Raw genomic sequence first — 13,086 nt, 5'->3', positions numbered from 1 at the left:
AAGTATATGAAGAAAACTTGGCCTAACATAGCTATGTAGTTGGAAAAGGAAAAAATATTTTAATAGCTTTTTAAAGATAATTGTTGATATTGCTAGTTGATAGTATATCAAAATTCACCAAGTACCAGTTCCTTAAAGGTTATTTGCAATGTGAACTCAAACTGTGTCAGTATCTTTTCCCACCAAACTACATTAAAATACATGGTCTATCTTGCACTGTGAATGGATCTTTCACCCACACATGAGTTGGTTACATCATTCATTGGTCTTATTAAAAATATCAGCACATGGACTTCTTCAGATCTTCCCAATGTTTACACATTTCCTTATATGATATATAAAAAAATCACATTCATAATATCACCATTCATCTCACCAGAAAAGTATTTTACTACTGGGAAACTGCGAAACTCATCATGGTGGATACAAATTTCCAAACTTCTAATTTTTTCTTAAAAACCCAAAAATTTTAAAAAATATATTTATTATTATTTTTTAGTTGTATTATTTTCTAGTTGTATTATTTTGGTTTTTAGTTGGACACAATACCTTGATTTTATTTATTTGTTTTTATGTGGTGCTAAGGATTGAACCCAGGGCCTCAATCATGCTAGGCAAGCACTCTACTGCTGAGCTACAACCCCAGTCTTGAAAACTCAAATTTTATCTTAGCATAAACCTGTCATTTTTCTATTAAAATGATAGGTTTACTTTATTCATTTATTTATTTAGAGATGGGGTCTCACTATTTTGTCCCAAGCTGGTCTTGAACTTGTGTCCTCAAGTGTTCCTCCTGCATCAGCCTCCAAGTAACTGGGATGACAGGTACACATCATTGTGTCTGGCTTATTATTCATTCATTCATTCATTCATTCATTCATTCTTTATGTGGTGTTGAGGAATGAACCCAGTTCCTCACATGTGCAAGGCAAATGTTCCACCACTGAGCTACAATCCCGGGCCCTGGCTCATTAATCTTTGATCAAAGGTCTGCCCAGTACTCAAGTTTGAATGACCATTGTTTGTCTGTCAGTTGCTCTTTCAAGTAAAAATGTTGTTCCATGAAAAATTGTGGCTAGTTTGGCTTGTAACACAAAGAAGCATTTTTATACTTCAATATGCTGTCACCATGCTTTAAATTTACTTCCCATTTTGTTTTGTCACAGAGAATAGTAAAAATGAAGGTGGGTATTTGGGGAGCAAGATTTAATTTTTTTTTTATTACTTCAACTAGAACCTTCTTAGGTGAAACTGACTTTTCCTTTTTCTGTGAGCTTGTGGAGATAAAGAATACAATAATTACTAGTACATTTAGAGCCACTGCCTTGGGAAACATGGGAATAGGAATTCAGCCAAATGTTAGCCAGGGAGGTGGGGACGAAGAAAACCAGGGAACAAGGATTCAGAAAAGAGATGAACAATTGAGGGTATGAAAAAGACACATTATTAAACTTTTTAAAAAATTTTTCCCATCAATAGTTTATATATTTCTTTTTCTTTTTTTTCCTTGTACTGGAAATTGAATCCAGAGGGGTTTAACCACTAAGCCACATCCCCAGCCCTTTTTATTCTGTTGTTTTGAGACAAGGTCTTGCTAAGTTGCTTAGGGTCTCACTAAGTTACTGAGACTGGCCTCAAACTTGTGATCCTCTTGCCTCAGCCTCCCAAGTCACCAGGATTACAGGCATGCACCAATACACCCAGCCTAATTTACACATTTATTTTCCTTTTTAAATATATTTTTAGTTGTTGATGGGCCTTTATTTTATTTATTTATATGTGGTGCTGAAAATCAAACTGAGTGGCTCACACATGCTAGGCAATCACTCTACCACTGAGCTACAATCCCAGCCCTGATTTACACATTTTTGATGGCAGAGACAATACATAAGACAAATTGAGAGTATGCCAATCGATTAACCAAAGCACAGAGGCAGTCTGAAGCAGTGCTCTTTAATCTCAGCACTATTAACTTTATGAGGTAGATCATACTTTGTTATGGGGGGAGCACGACCTGTGCACTATAGGATGTTTAGCAGGCCCTTGGCTGCTGTCCACTGGATGCTAATAATATTCCCTACCATTTAGAACAACCAAAAATGTTTGTAGGTTTTGGCAAATGTCTCCGGGGAGAAGGGTAAGGTGAGGGTGAGCGTGATCTCCCCTTGTTAAAAACTACTGGTCTAGATGTAATATTATACCACACAAAAAACTCTCCTCTCCTTTCAAAGGCAAATAGTTGTTCCATTTTTTAAAACAATTTTTAAATATATACATTTGTGTGTGTGTGTGTATTAGTTGTCAATGGACCTTTATTTTATTCATTATTTATTTCTATGTGGTGCTGAGAATTGAACCCAGTGCCTCACACTTGCTAGGCAAGCACTCTACCACTGAGCTACAATTCCAGTCCAGCCCATGATTTCTTTTTTTTTTTAAATGCCTTTAATTTTATTTATTTATTTTTTTTTTAAGAGAGAGATTTTTTTAAAAATATTTATTTATTTATTTATTTTTAGTTTTCAGCGGACACAACATCTTTGTTGGTATGTGGTGCTGAGGATCGAACCCGGGCCACATGCATGCCAGGCAAGCTCGCTACCACTTGAGCTACATCTCCAGCCCCAGCCCGTGATTTCTTTAATGGACCTTCAATACTCCAAGCCTCCAATCATGTATGTCTGTAATTCCAGTGACTCCAGGAGGCTGAGGGAGGAGGATGACAAAATCAAGCCCAAGCCAGCAATTTAGCAACCCTGTCTCAAAATAAAAAGTACTAGGGATGTAGCTCAGGGATAAAATGCCCCTGGGTTCAATCCCTGGTACCAAAACAAAAGAAAACAGACAAAAAACTCAAAACCAAAACCAACCAAACAAAAAACACCATAAAACAAAAATCTCTAAGCCCAGGCTTAGAATGTTTTCATAGTCTGCCTAACTTCTACACTAATAATTTAATAATGTGGCTGGCGGTGTCGGGTAGAGGGTTCCTGCTTGTGATCTACAAGATTAAATGGCCAGCCTCAGAGTCCTGGTTCCTATTACTCTGCAGTTAACCCCTTGTGTCTCATTTCATCATTTCTTTTCTTTTTTTTTTTTTAAAGAGAGAGTGAGAGAGGAGAGAGAGAGAGAGAGAGAGAGAGAGAGAGAGAGAGAGAGAGAGAGAGAGAGAGAGAGAATTTTTAATATTTATTTTTCAGTTCTCGGTGGACACAACATCTTCGTTTGTATGTGGTGCTGAGGATCGAACCCGGGCCGCACGCATGCCAGGCGAGCGCGCTACCGCTTGAGCCACATCCCCAGCCCCTCATTTCATCATTTCTTAAATGAGAGCAATAGTTTCTTGCCTATCTTATATACAGGTGATTATAAGTATACAATGCAAAGTGCTGTGAGTAGTTAGGAGAAAATATAACCAAACAAAATTAGGTCACTGTTGTCTTTGTAATAAACAAATAAGTAAATGAAACCAGAAACACATTAGCAAAGAACCTCAAAGTGTTTGATGCTCTTTTCTATTTCTACCCACCTGTGATTTGCCTTGCCAGTGTAGGAATAGGACAATTTGCCACTAAAAAAAAAAAAAAAAACCCAGTCATTTGCTACTGCTAATGCAGAAAATAAGCGAGATCTGTTTTTATGAAAAATGCCACATGCAGTGACTTCAAACCTTCAATTTGTCCATCACCTCTTCTTAGCAACACAGCCCACATCCTGCTGCAAGTGACTGTGGCTGTAAAAACAAATAAACAAAGATTTATTTATTTGTAGAGATTCTGTAGAATTATTAGTGAAGAACGGGGGAATGTCTTAAAGATCATAAACAGGAGAGAGGATTCCAAATTACTTTGTGACATAGAGATGTTATAATGATTGAGTTAGAGTGCTGGTTTTATGGCCCCGAAGAAAGACATGCCAAGAGATAAGAACAATTTCTAGGGCATAAGAAACTCAAAATGTTCACCATCTTCCTCTTCTTGCTTCCTGTACTAAACGAATTCCATGAATAACTCAAATCAATAAAATATCCTTCCACTATACAAGTGCGCCACAGTTTATATAAACAATCCTTTATTGATGGAAGCGTGAATTATTTCTTTTTTTAAAAAAAATATTATCCATAACTTTGAAGTAAACACTGACAAAGCAATTGATGTGTTTCTATATTCCCTTTGGATACATTCTCATTTGTGAAGTTTCTGGATCAAGGACCATACACAATTTAAAGCTTTCATTATTGTTAATTTTTGAGAATTTCCTCTCTTTAATTATCACGGTGCCATCTTGCTGTTCTAGATATAACTGTACCACTTGCCACTTGAGCACATGCCTAATGATACTTGATATATATTCTAATTTTGAAAATACTCAGAGGAATATTTATATGTTCTTCAAATGTGGACAATCTCTAAATGGAAAGATCACAATTATAGCTGTTCTTTGTCTTCTTTATCAGGGTTACCATTTGTGCTTTATTCTTCTATAAATGTGCTGTATGTAAGTAATCAAAAGAAAATAGTTACAGTTTTCTTTGTTACTTTACCTTGCAAACAAGCTTCTTTGGTTACTCTGCTTCAGCATTTCTGCATCTTATTCAGTTCTCTCTTGTAGTTTCCATCACCCAATACAGTTATGTATTTCTGACATTTATTAGGCAATTCTGTTAAGAGGCCAGGCTAGGTTTTATATATTTTGAAATAAATTATAAAGAAAACTTCTACTGGGCTGGGTTTGTGGCTCAGTAGTATAGTGCTTGCCTCCAATATGTGAGGCCTGGAGTTGGATCCCCAGCAGAAGAAAACAAAAGTTTTAGTGTGCATGCTATCCCAAAATGACACAAAAAGACAATTCTAACTATGTTTCTTACAGAAACCATTTTTAAATGGAGTTTATTACTATGCAGAGACTCATGACGTTTTTCTTTCCGGCTGGGGATAACCTTTAGTTAAATCTTATTATTTTTTCTCTTCATAAATATCAAAAAAGTATTAATTTCTTTTTTTAAAAAATACCTTTATTTTATTTATTTAATTTTATATGGTGCTGAGGATTAAACCCAGTGTCTCACACATGCTAGGTAAGTGCTCCACCACTGAGCCACAGCTCCAATAGTATTAATTTCTTCATCCAATATGCATTCCATCATATCTATTTACTATATTGTCTACAAGTTTCATTGTAGAAAACATAAATATGGAGTAGTACAGCACTCGATAATGACTACTAGAAGTGGTAGCAATAGTTCAACTTGTATGTATAGTCCGTGGGCTAAGAATAGAAGGAGAATGGGGAGCTTAGTAGCCAGTCTGTATACTTAAGGGAATGGCTAATGCCCAACCCCAGTATCTTTTGGAAATAATTTGGGGAATCACAGCAGAAATACTAATAGATTACATCCATATGAAGTTACAGTATTACATCAATGTTCAAAATTCCATTATGTGGAATTTGTGCCACTTTAAATACAATTTTCAGGATTCTCATTTATCTTCAGACTGCTCACATCAATGGCTTTCTGGGGACATTTGCTGATTCCCTGCACTGAAAATTACAATGTAACAGCTTGATGCACAGATGTCCAAAGCTGAAAAAAAAAAAAAAACACCAAACTTTAGAGATAGAGCACAATTTTCTTCACTTAAAGGCAAAGAGACCAATAAACTTGTGGCAGCATCAGGACCTGAGCTCAATCTCTGCAGGAGCTCCAGTTCATCACCCACATCGCCACTCTCCCTCAGGGCCACCTATGCCAGTCACATCACAGGGTCACATTCATTATGAACTTGGACAAAGCCATAGCATATCCCAGAAGCAGCTTACTTGCTTCACCTAATTAATGAACTCAGGAGGCAACTAAGCACTCTATCCATTCTTGGCATAAATTTCTGGTCTTCTCTCTCAGATGTTCCCAATTTTGCTTGCTATATTTACAAGATGCTGTGAAAACTGATAGTGATTCTGAAACTAGCTCATAGATGAATGACACAGCATAAGGAAAAGACAATGTTTTAGAAATTATATTCCAGTTCTTTTTCTACACTACAGAGGAGAGGAAACAATAACAAAAAGTAAATGACTTCCTATTATTAAATACTTTTTTTATTTTGCAGGAGACTTCAGCTTATGTTCCATTTGTCTTGTCTCCAACAACTATTGAAAAACCTTCTAAAATGGTTGAAAATTAATGGTTTTACAAGACACTATTCAGGGACATGTGGACATACAAAATGACTCAAAAATAAACCCTACTTCCCATAGATTTACTACCAAATAAGGGCAATATTTGTAAAAAGTGAAAGTAAGTAATGAAAAAGAGAAGAGAAATTGTTTCTAATTGAGATTATGGAAAGATGGAGAAAGGTTACTGAGAGAGGAGAAGAATTGGAATATGTGTAAGGGATGAGAGGAAAGGATTTTAAGTTGAGAGAATGGAATGATCACACAAATAGAACAACCCAGGAGAGGTACTGGGGAAAAGAGAAATTGGTCATCTGAGCCCTGGGAATAAGGATGTGAGATGGGAAATGGAAAAGAGTAAAGATAAACTGGAGCCAGTAGACTTGTTAAGAGGTCATGTATTAAAACAGCCCAGACAAAGCAGGGGGCTGCATTAATTTAGGGAATATAGAGGAGGTTGTAGGCACAAGCAGTTTGGTGGTGGAATCAAGGATTTGGCAGTTGATTTATCTGTGAAGACAAGATAAGGGACGAGCCAAAGAGGTTGCCAAGTCTTCAAATTGTCTGTCCCTGGGGAGATAGATGAAGGGAGAAACCAAACCAATCTCAGCCTTAATGGAAGCAAAAATTGTACTAGTGTTAATGAAAATTTAATTGTGTCTGGGTGGTTCACTCACCAGGAAGGAACAAGTGGCATTTCTTCCACTTCTGGGGAGGTTAGACAGAGTTTTGTCAGGAGAGGAAAGAACTTTGTTTTTTCAAGTCTGACCTGAGTCTATCTAGCAACCTAGAGTCTATCTAGCAATCTAGAGGAGCAAAGGATCCAAGGATAGAAAGAGGGGGTCCACTGTAGCATAAAGTCGTAGGCAAGGAGCTGAGCCTCAGCTGATGGTCCTTAGCAACACCTGGCAGTATTGCCAAATTTTCTGATCAAAACTAGAAATCTCAACTTTTAAATGAAATGTCTATATTTGAATGTTGCCAATTCAGAGTGTTGAAAAGTAAGTCTACTCATGGAACAAAACGTGTGTGCTGTCAGATCTGACCTTGGATCACCAACTTTCTGACCTCAGATGTCAGATCATGGAGCAACAGTTCTGAACTCTCCTACAGAAGGTGGTGCTTAGTAGAGAAGGGCCCAACATCCCTGCCCCGATGCTACTGACGTGCATAATTTCTAGTATTAGCAGAGTAGACTGTGGAGTTAAAGAGCACACATTCCCAAACCAGATGCAAGTGTCCAAATCCTGGCCCCTTACTAGCCAGGTCATCTAGTTAGTTTCAGTCCAAACTACTCTCTGAATTCGGTTTATTCAATTAAAAATGAGTACAATAGCCAGGTGGTGGAGCACGCCTGTAATCCCAGCAGCTCAGGGTAGGAGTCGGGGTGAGACAGGAGGTTCTCGAGTTCAAGGCCAGCCTCAGCAAAAGTGAGGCGCTAAGCAACTTAGTGAGACCCTGTCTCTAAATAAAATACAAAAAAGGGTTGGGGATGTGGTTGAGTGCCCCTGAGTTCAATCCCTGGTACCAAAAAAAAAAAAAAAAAAAAAAAAAGAGTACAATAAAACCATGACCTACTTCCTTTGGAGAGTTTTTGTTGAATCTCAAGGGAAAAGGAAGAGCCCCTGAAAAATAACTGACACTTGGTTTCCAATCATCTTGGGTAGGTGGAAGTGCTAAGCCAAATTTAATCTGATATTAAAAAAAAATAAATGTGACATTCCTTAAATTTGAGTGTCAATGAGAAAATTCATACCAGTTACCATGATTCTGTTGTCATATTTCATCTCCATTATAATATTTCTCTCTATATCTTACTTAGACTTGTAATTTTCATACCTTTCTTCAATGTCTTAGTATCACATTCCTCAACATTACTAGTATCAAGAACAGATTTTATCACTTTCTTTTTTTTATTTAACTGATTTTATTTTCTTAATACACGACAGTGAAATGCATTATAATTCTTATTACACATATAGAGCACAATTTTTCATATCTTTGTATATAAAGTATGTTCACTCCAATTCATGTCTTTATACATGTACTTTGTTTTTTTGGTCTTGTTTTTGTTTTTTGATTACAATTCTTATTACACGAGGGAAAGGGAGGAGTAGCAAGGATGGTGGAATGTGATGGACATCATTATCCAAAGTACATGTATGAAAACACGAATTGGGTGTCAACCTACTTTATATACAAACAGAGATTTTGTCACTTTCAATGACAACTTTCTATTGTGAAAGGGTGGAGAAAATGCAGTAGACTAAAACCACCTTTCTATTAAGACAAATTTTTTAATTCTCTTTTAAAACATCTTCTCTTTCTTAACTGATTGGACATATGACCTTTCCTTTATCTTTCATAAGAATCTAACATATTAAAGTGCTTTTGCACATGCATACACACATAATGCATGTACAAAAACTGTGTTATTGAGAACAAGCCCTTTACTCAGGCTTAATTAAACTGATTTTCACCTTATACTATGCAGGGAATGTGCAACCTTTTACCTTTTCAAAAAGGTTTTGATCTTAAAAAGGAAAAAGGAAAAAAATCTTTTAGAAGATAGTGAGTGACATTATACTTCTATATTCAGATTTCTCAGAAATGTGCTGTCTTCACTCACTTCACACACCAGGAAATAAACTCAAAATTCACTCTTTGTCTGATTTAAATTGCATATCTGTACCTCAGCAATATATATATTCCAATGCACAAATATAATATTGAATATTAAATTATTATTGTGCTGCCAAATGTGGTGGTGCACACCTGTAATTCCAGTGACTTCGGAGACTGAGGCAAGAGGATCACAAGTTCAAGACTAGCTTAGGCTTTTTGGCAAGACCTCAACTTAGTGAGTTCCTTGTCTCAAAATAAAAAACAATAGGGCTGGGGATGTGGCTCAGTGGTTAAGTGCCCCTGAGTTCAATCCCAAGTACCAAGTATATACTTGTGGCTTATATATTCATGCTAATTGCAAACCCAAAGATCTTATTTCATTCCAGTGATAGGAATTAAAAGGGGTGGGGGTCCCTGCCTTTCTGCTAATCAAGATTACTAATTCGTTTTTATCTAGTGTAAGGAAAAAGAGGCCTCTGCACACTTAAATTCTGCCTTTTCTCTCATGTTGCCTTTAAATTCTATAATCATCTTATTCTTCCCAGTAACCATCTGTTTACTTTACTTGGTAGAAAGCCCAAATTAAATTTCAGTCTTTGACATAATCACAGAATAAATGTATAATCGTTTGTATATATGAAGACTGTAACTACAGAGGTTATTTCTCATTTCTCTATACCATTTTCATGGATGGAGCACAAAATCAGACTGATAGAGCTGTATCCAAAGTGCCTTAATATTTTATAGCAACCAAGATGTAGTCCCCTGATGCTTCTGTCTCCTACAAAAATAATAGTAAATAACCACCTCTGTAATTGTTTTGTACATACTCAGAAATTATATCACAACTAAAATGTTATTATAGATAGACTTATTGCCTAAAAGTCAAGGACTCAATAAAAGCCAAATCAGAAGCAGCCACTAAAAACCAAACCACCATACTCCCCCATGTGCTCCTAAAATAGTCAGTTCCCCCCATGGCTGCCCTAGCAAGCTCAACTGTGGTCACTGGACCAATTTCACCCACCCCTGGCTAGATATAGACCAATCTACAACATGTTTCAAGAGCCTCACCTGTTGATCCAGTGATTCCATGTAAGAAAATAATCCTAAATTTCTATAAAATTCACTAACCTTGTTGACAGTTCAGCAAACAGATACTGTACTAAGCTCTGTGCATTATAAACCATGTCAGATATTGGAAATAATAAAGTCATTGCTGGCTCTTGGGGACTTTAAAATTGACCAGAAATCTTATATTTGTCATTGTCTGAATATCTACTATGGGCCAGGTACTCTACTAAGCATTTTATATGTGTTATCTCACTTAATCATTATAGCCTATAAAGTACAAGTAGTACCATTCACTTCTCCCACTTAAGCGGTTGAGTAATTTGCCCTAAATTGTACAGCTAAGAAGAAGTCTTTCTGAGAGTCAAATCCAGGGCTGAATGACTCCAAATTTTGTGCTTTACACTAACCTACATTATAACAACATCAAAAACATCAAATGTAAACAATAGAGGAAGGCATAAATAAATTAATAGGAATAAACAGGCTATGCAGTCATTAAAAGTGACATCTGTGACAATTTGTCACAACACAGAAAAATGCTTGTATATAAATATAAGAATACAAATAAGACGTGAATTTGCACATTAAGTATGATCTATTTAATACACACACAAAAACACACACACACAAGAACAAAACATATCAGCTTTTTAAAAACAAGCAAACCTCCTATGATTTCATTTAAATAACAAAAAAAAAAGAAACTACTTTTAAATGGAAAAATTGGGCTAGAGGAAAGCCTTTACTTTCTTGAGTGGGCACTAGATCGTCTTTTTTCTTTTTTTGTACTGGGGATTTAACCCTGGGGTGCTTAACCACTGAGCTACACCCCCATCCCTTTTAAATTTTTATTTTGAGACAGGGTTTCAATAAGTTGCTGAGGCTTGCCTCACACTTGCTATCCTCCTGCCTAAGCGTCTGAGTCACTGATATTATAGGAATGGGTCACCACACTTGGCACTAGATCATCTTTCCCATAACAGTTATTACAAAAAAAAAAAAAAGCAAACAAACCTAATTTCACTCTCCTGTCTTCTTTCTCTCACCTAACCTGTATGAGAAACAATAAGAAGTATGTAGTTGGTTTCTGTATTAGGATTCTCCAGAGGGACAGAACAAATAGGATAGATGGATGGATGGATAGATGGATAGATAGATATACAGACATAGATAGATAGATATGAAAGGGGATTTATTAGGAGAATTGGCTGATGTGATTATAAAGGCTGAGAAGTCCCACATCAGGTAGTCTGCAGTCTGAAACCCTTGGGATGCTAGTAGTATGACTCAGTCCAAATCTAAAGGATTCAGACCCAGAGAAGCTGAACATTATGTTCAGCCTGAGGCTGAGAACCTAATTGGACCATTGGCATAAGTTCTGGGGTCTCAAGGCCAGAAAGCCTGTATGTTTAGGGGCAGGAGAAGAGTGTTCCAGCTCCAGATCAGGGGAAAAAAGGAAATTGTCTTTTCTCTGCTATTTTTATTTTTGTGTGTGGTGCTAGGTTTCAAATAAGGTTTTATGCATGCTCAGCAAGCACTTCATCACTGAGCTATATTTCTAACCCAGCTCTCTGCCTTTGTTGTTATTATTGTTGTATGTCTATCCAGGCCCCCAGCTGATTAGATGGTGCCCACCCATAACCAGGACAGATCTTCCTCCTTCAATCTGCAGACTGACATACCAGTCTCCTCTGGAAATACCCTCACAGACACATCCAGAAATAATGTTTTCTCAATTCTCTGGGGATTGCCTTAATCCAGCCAAACTGACATTTAAAACTATCCATCACAGTTTTTGGAAATATTCTAAAACTTGATTTTGAGATTTATCTATGTTGACATGTATGGTTCCAATTTATTCTCTTTCACTGCTCCATGACATTTCAATTCTTGAAATCTGAATCCTATTGATAGTCATTCAGGTTATTTCCATTTTTTCATGATTATAAACAATGATGCAAAATCCGGTTCCTTGTGCCTATGTGTGAGAATTTCTCAAGTGTGCAACTGTTCAGTCACAGTATATGTAGATCTTCAAGTGTATTAGATCATACCAAAATTGCTTTCCACAATGTTGTACCAACATATGCTACTTCAAGCATCCTCTGAAGGTGTCCATTACTCCAGAACCTTGTCAATAATTCACATGGCTAGTTTTGCTGTTGTTGTTATTCTGGGGATTGAACCCAGGAGTGCTTTATGACTGAGCTATATAGCTAGGCATTTTTTTTTTTTTTGAGACAGGGTCTCACTAAGTTGCTGAGAGTCTTGCTAAGTTATTGAGGCTAGCCTTGAATTTTGAATCCTCCTGCTTCAGCCTCCCAAGTCACTGAGATTATAGACATGTATCACCATGCCCATCTATTTAGCTAGATTAAAAAAAAAAGTTTGTCAATCACAAAGTGTGTGATATTCTTAATATATCTTTTTAAAATATTCTAAATATTTATATTTGCAGAGAGAGAGACAAGTTCATTTCCCTTCTCTGTCCCCATAGAACTGTGGTTCTGGATCCTTAGTATTCCTCATCTAACTCTGGGGTTCAGGAAACTGCTGCCCATGCATGCAGACGTCTGAGGACCATGTGTTGAGGAATGTGGCTACAGGGCCTTGCATGTACTTGAGATCATTGTTAGAACAGTTATCTCAAGTATACTTAGTGGTTATATCAACTTCTCCCTAGCTAGGACATAGACTGCTGGATGGCAAAGACAAATTGTATACACAGTTTTGTATCCCTAGAGCCCAGGTCACAGAAAGAAATCAATGAGTAGTATTCAAGGATGGAAGGAAGGAAAGGAAATGGGAATGGCAATTTTTTTCTTGTTTGGTCTGCATCCGTACTTAAGTGTCTGAAGATACATAAAATCTGTTTATTTAAAAAATGCAAGTCACACACATATTCTTTTGGATTAATTGTAAGGTGACTTGGTAATATTCTTTAACACAAATAATTTCCAACTCGGACTAATTAATGACATTATCAAAGCCTTCCATCATATAGCATTTTCTCTCAGGAGGAATACATATTGAATACATTCAGAGAAGGGTAGTTTCTGAACCCAGTAAATTATAAGGTGCTGGTAGGGTGGGATAAACAGGTAATCATAGTTGGAAATCATTTACCCAAACACCTCAGTTTATAGAAAAGGAAATATAAAGATGTGCTGTGCTTACAGATGATAAAGCAAATAAGCAGAGTTGGCTGGG

This window comes from Ictidomys tridecemlineatus, chromosome 12 (assembly GCF_052094955.1).
Source record: "Ictidomys tridecemlineatus isolate mIctTri1 chromosome 12, mIctTri1.hap1, whole genome shotgun sequence".
In the NCBI taxonomy this organism is placed as follows: domain Eukaryota; kingdom Metazoa; phylum Chordata; class Mammalia; order Rodentia; family Sciuridae; genus Ictidomys; species Ictidomys tridecemlineatus.
This window is presented reverse-complemented; position numbering follows the sequence as displayed.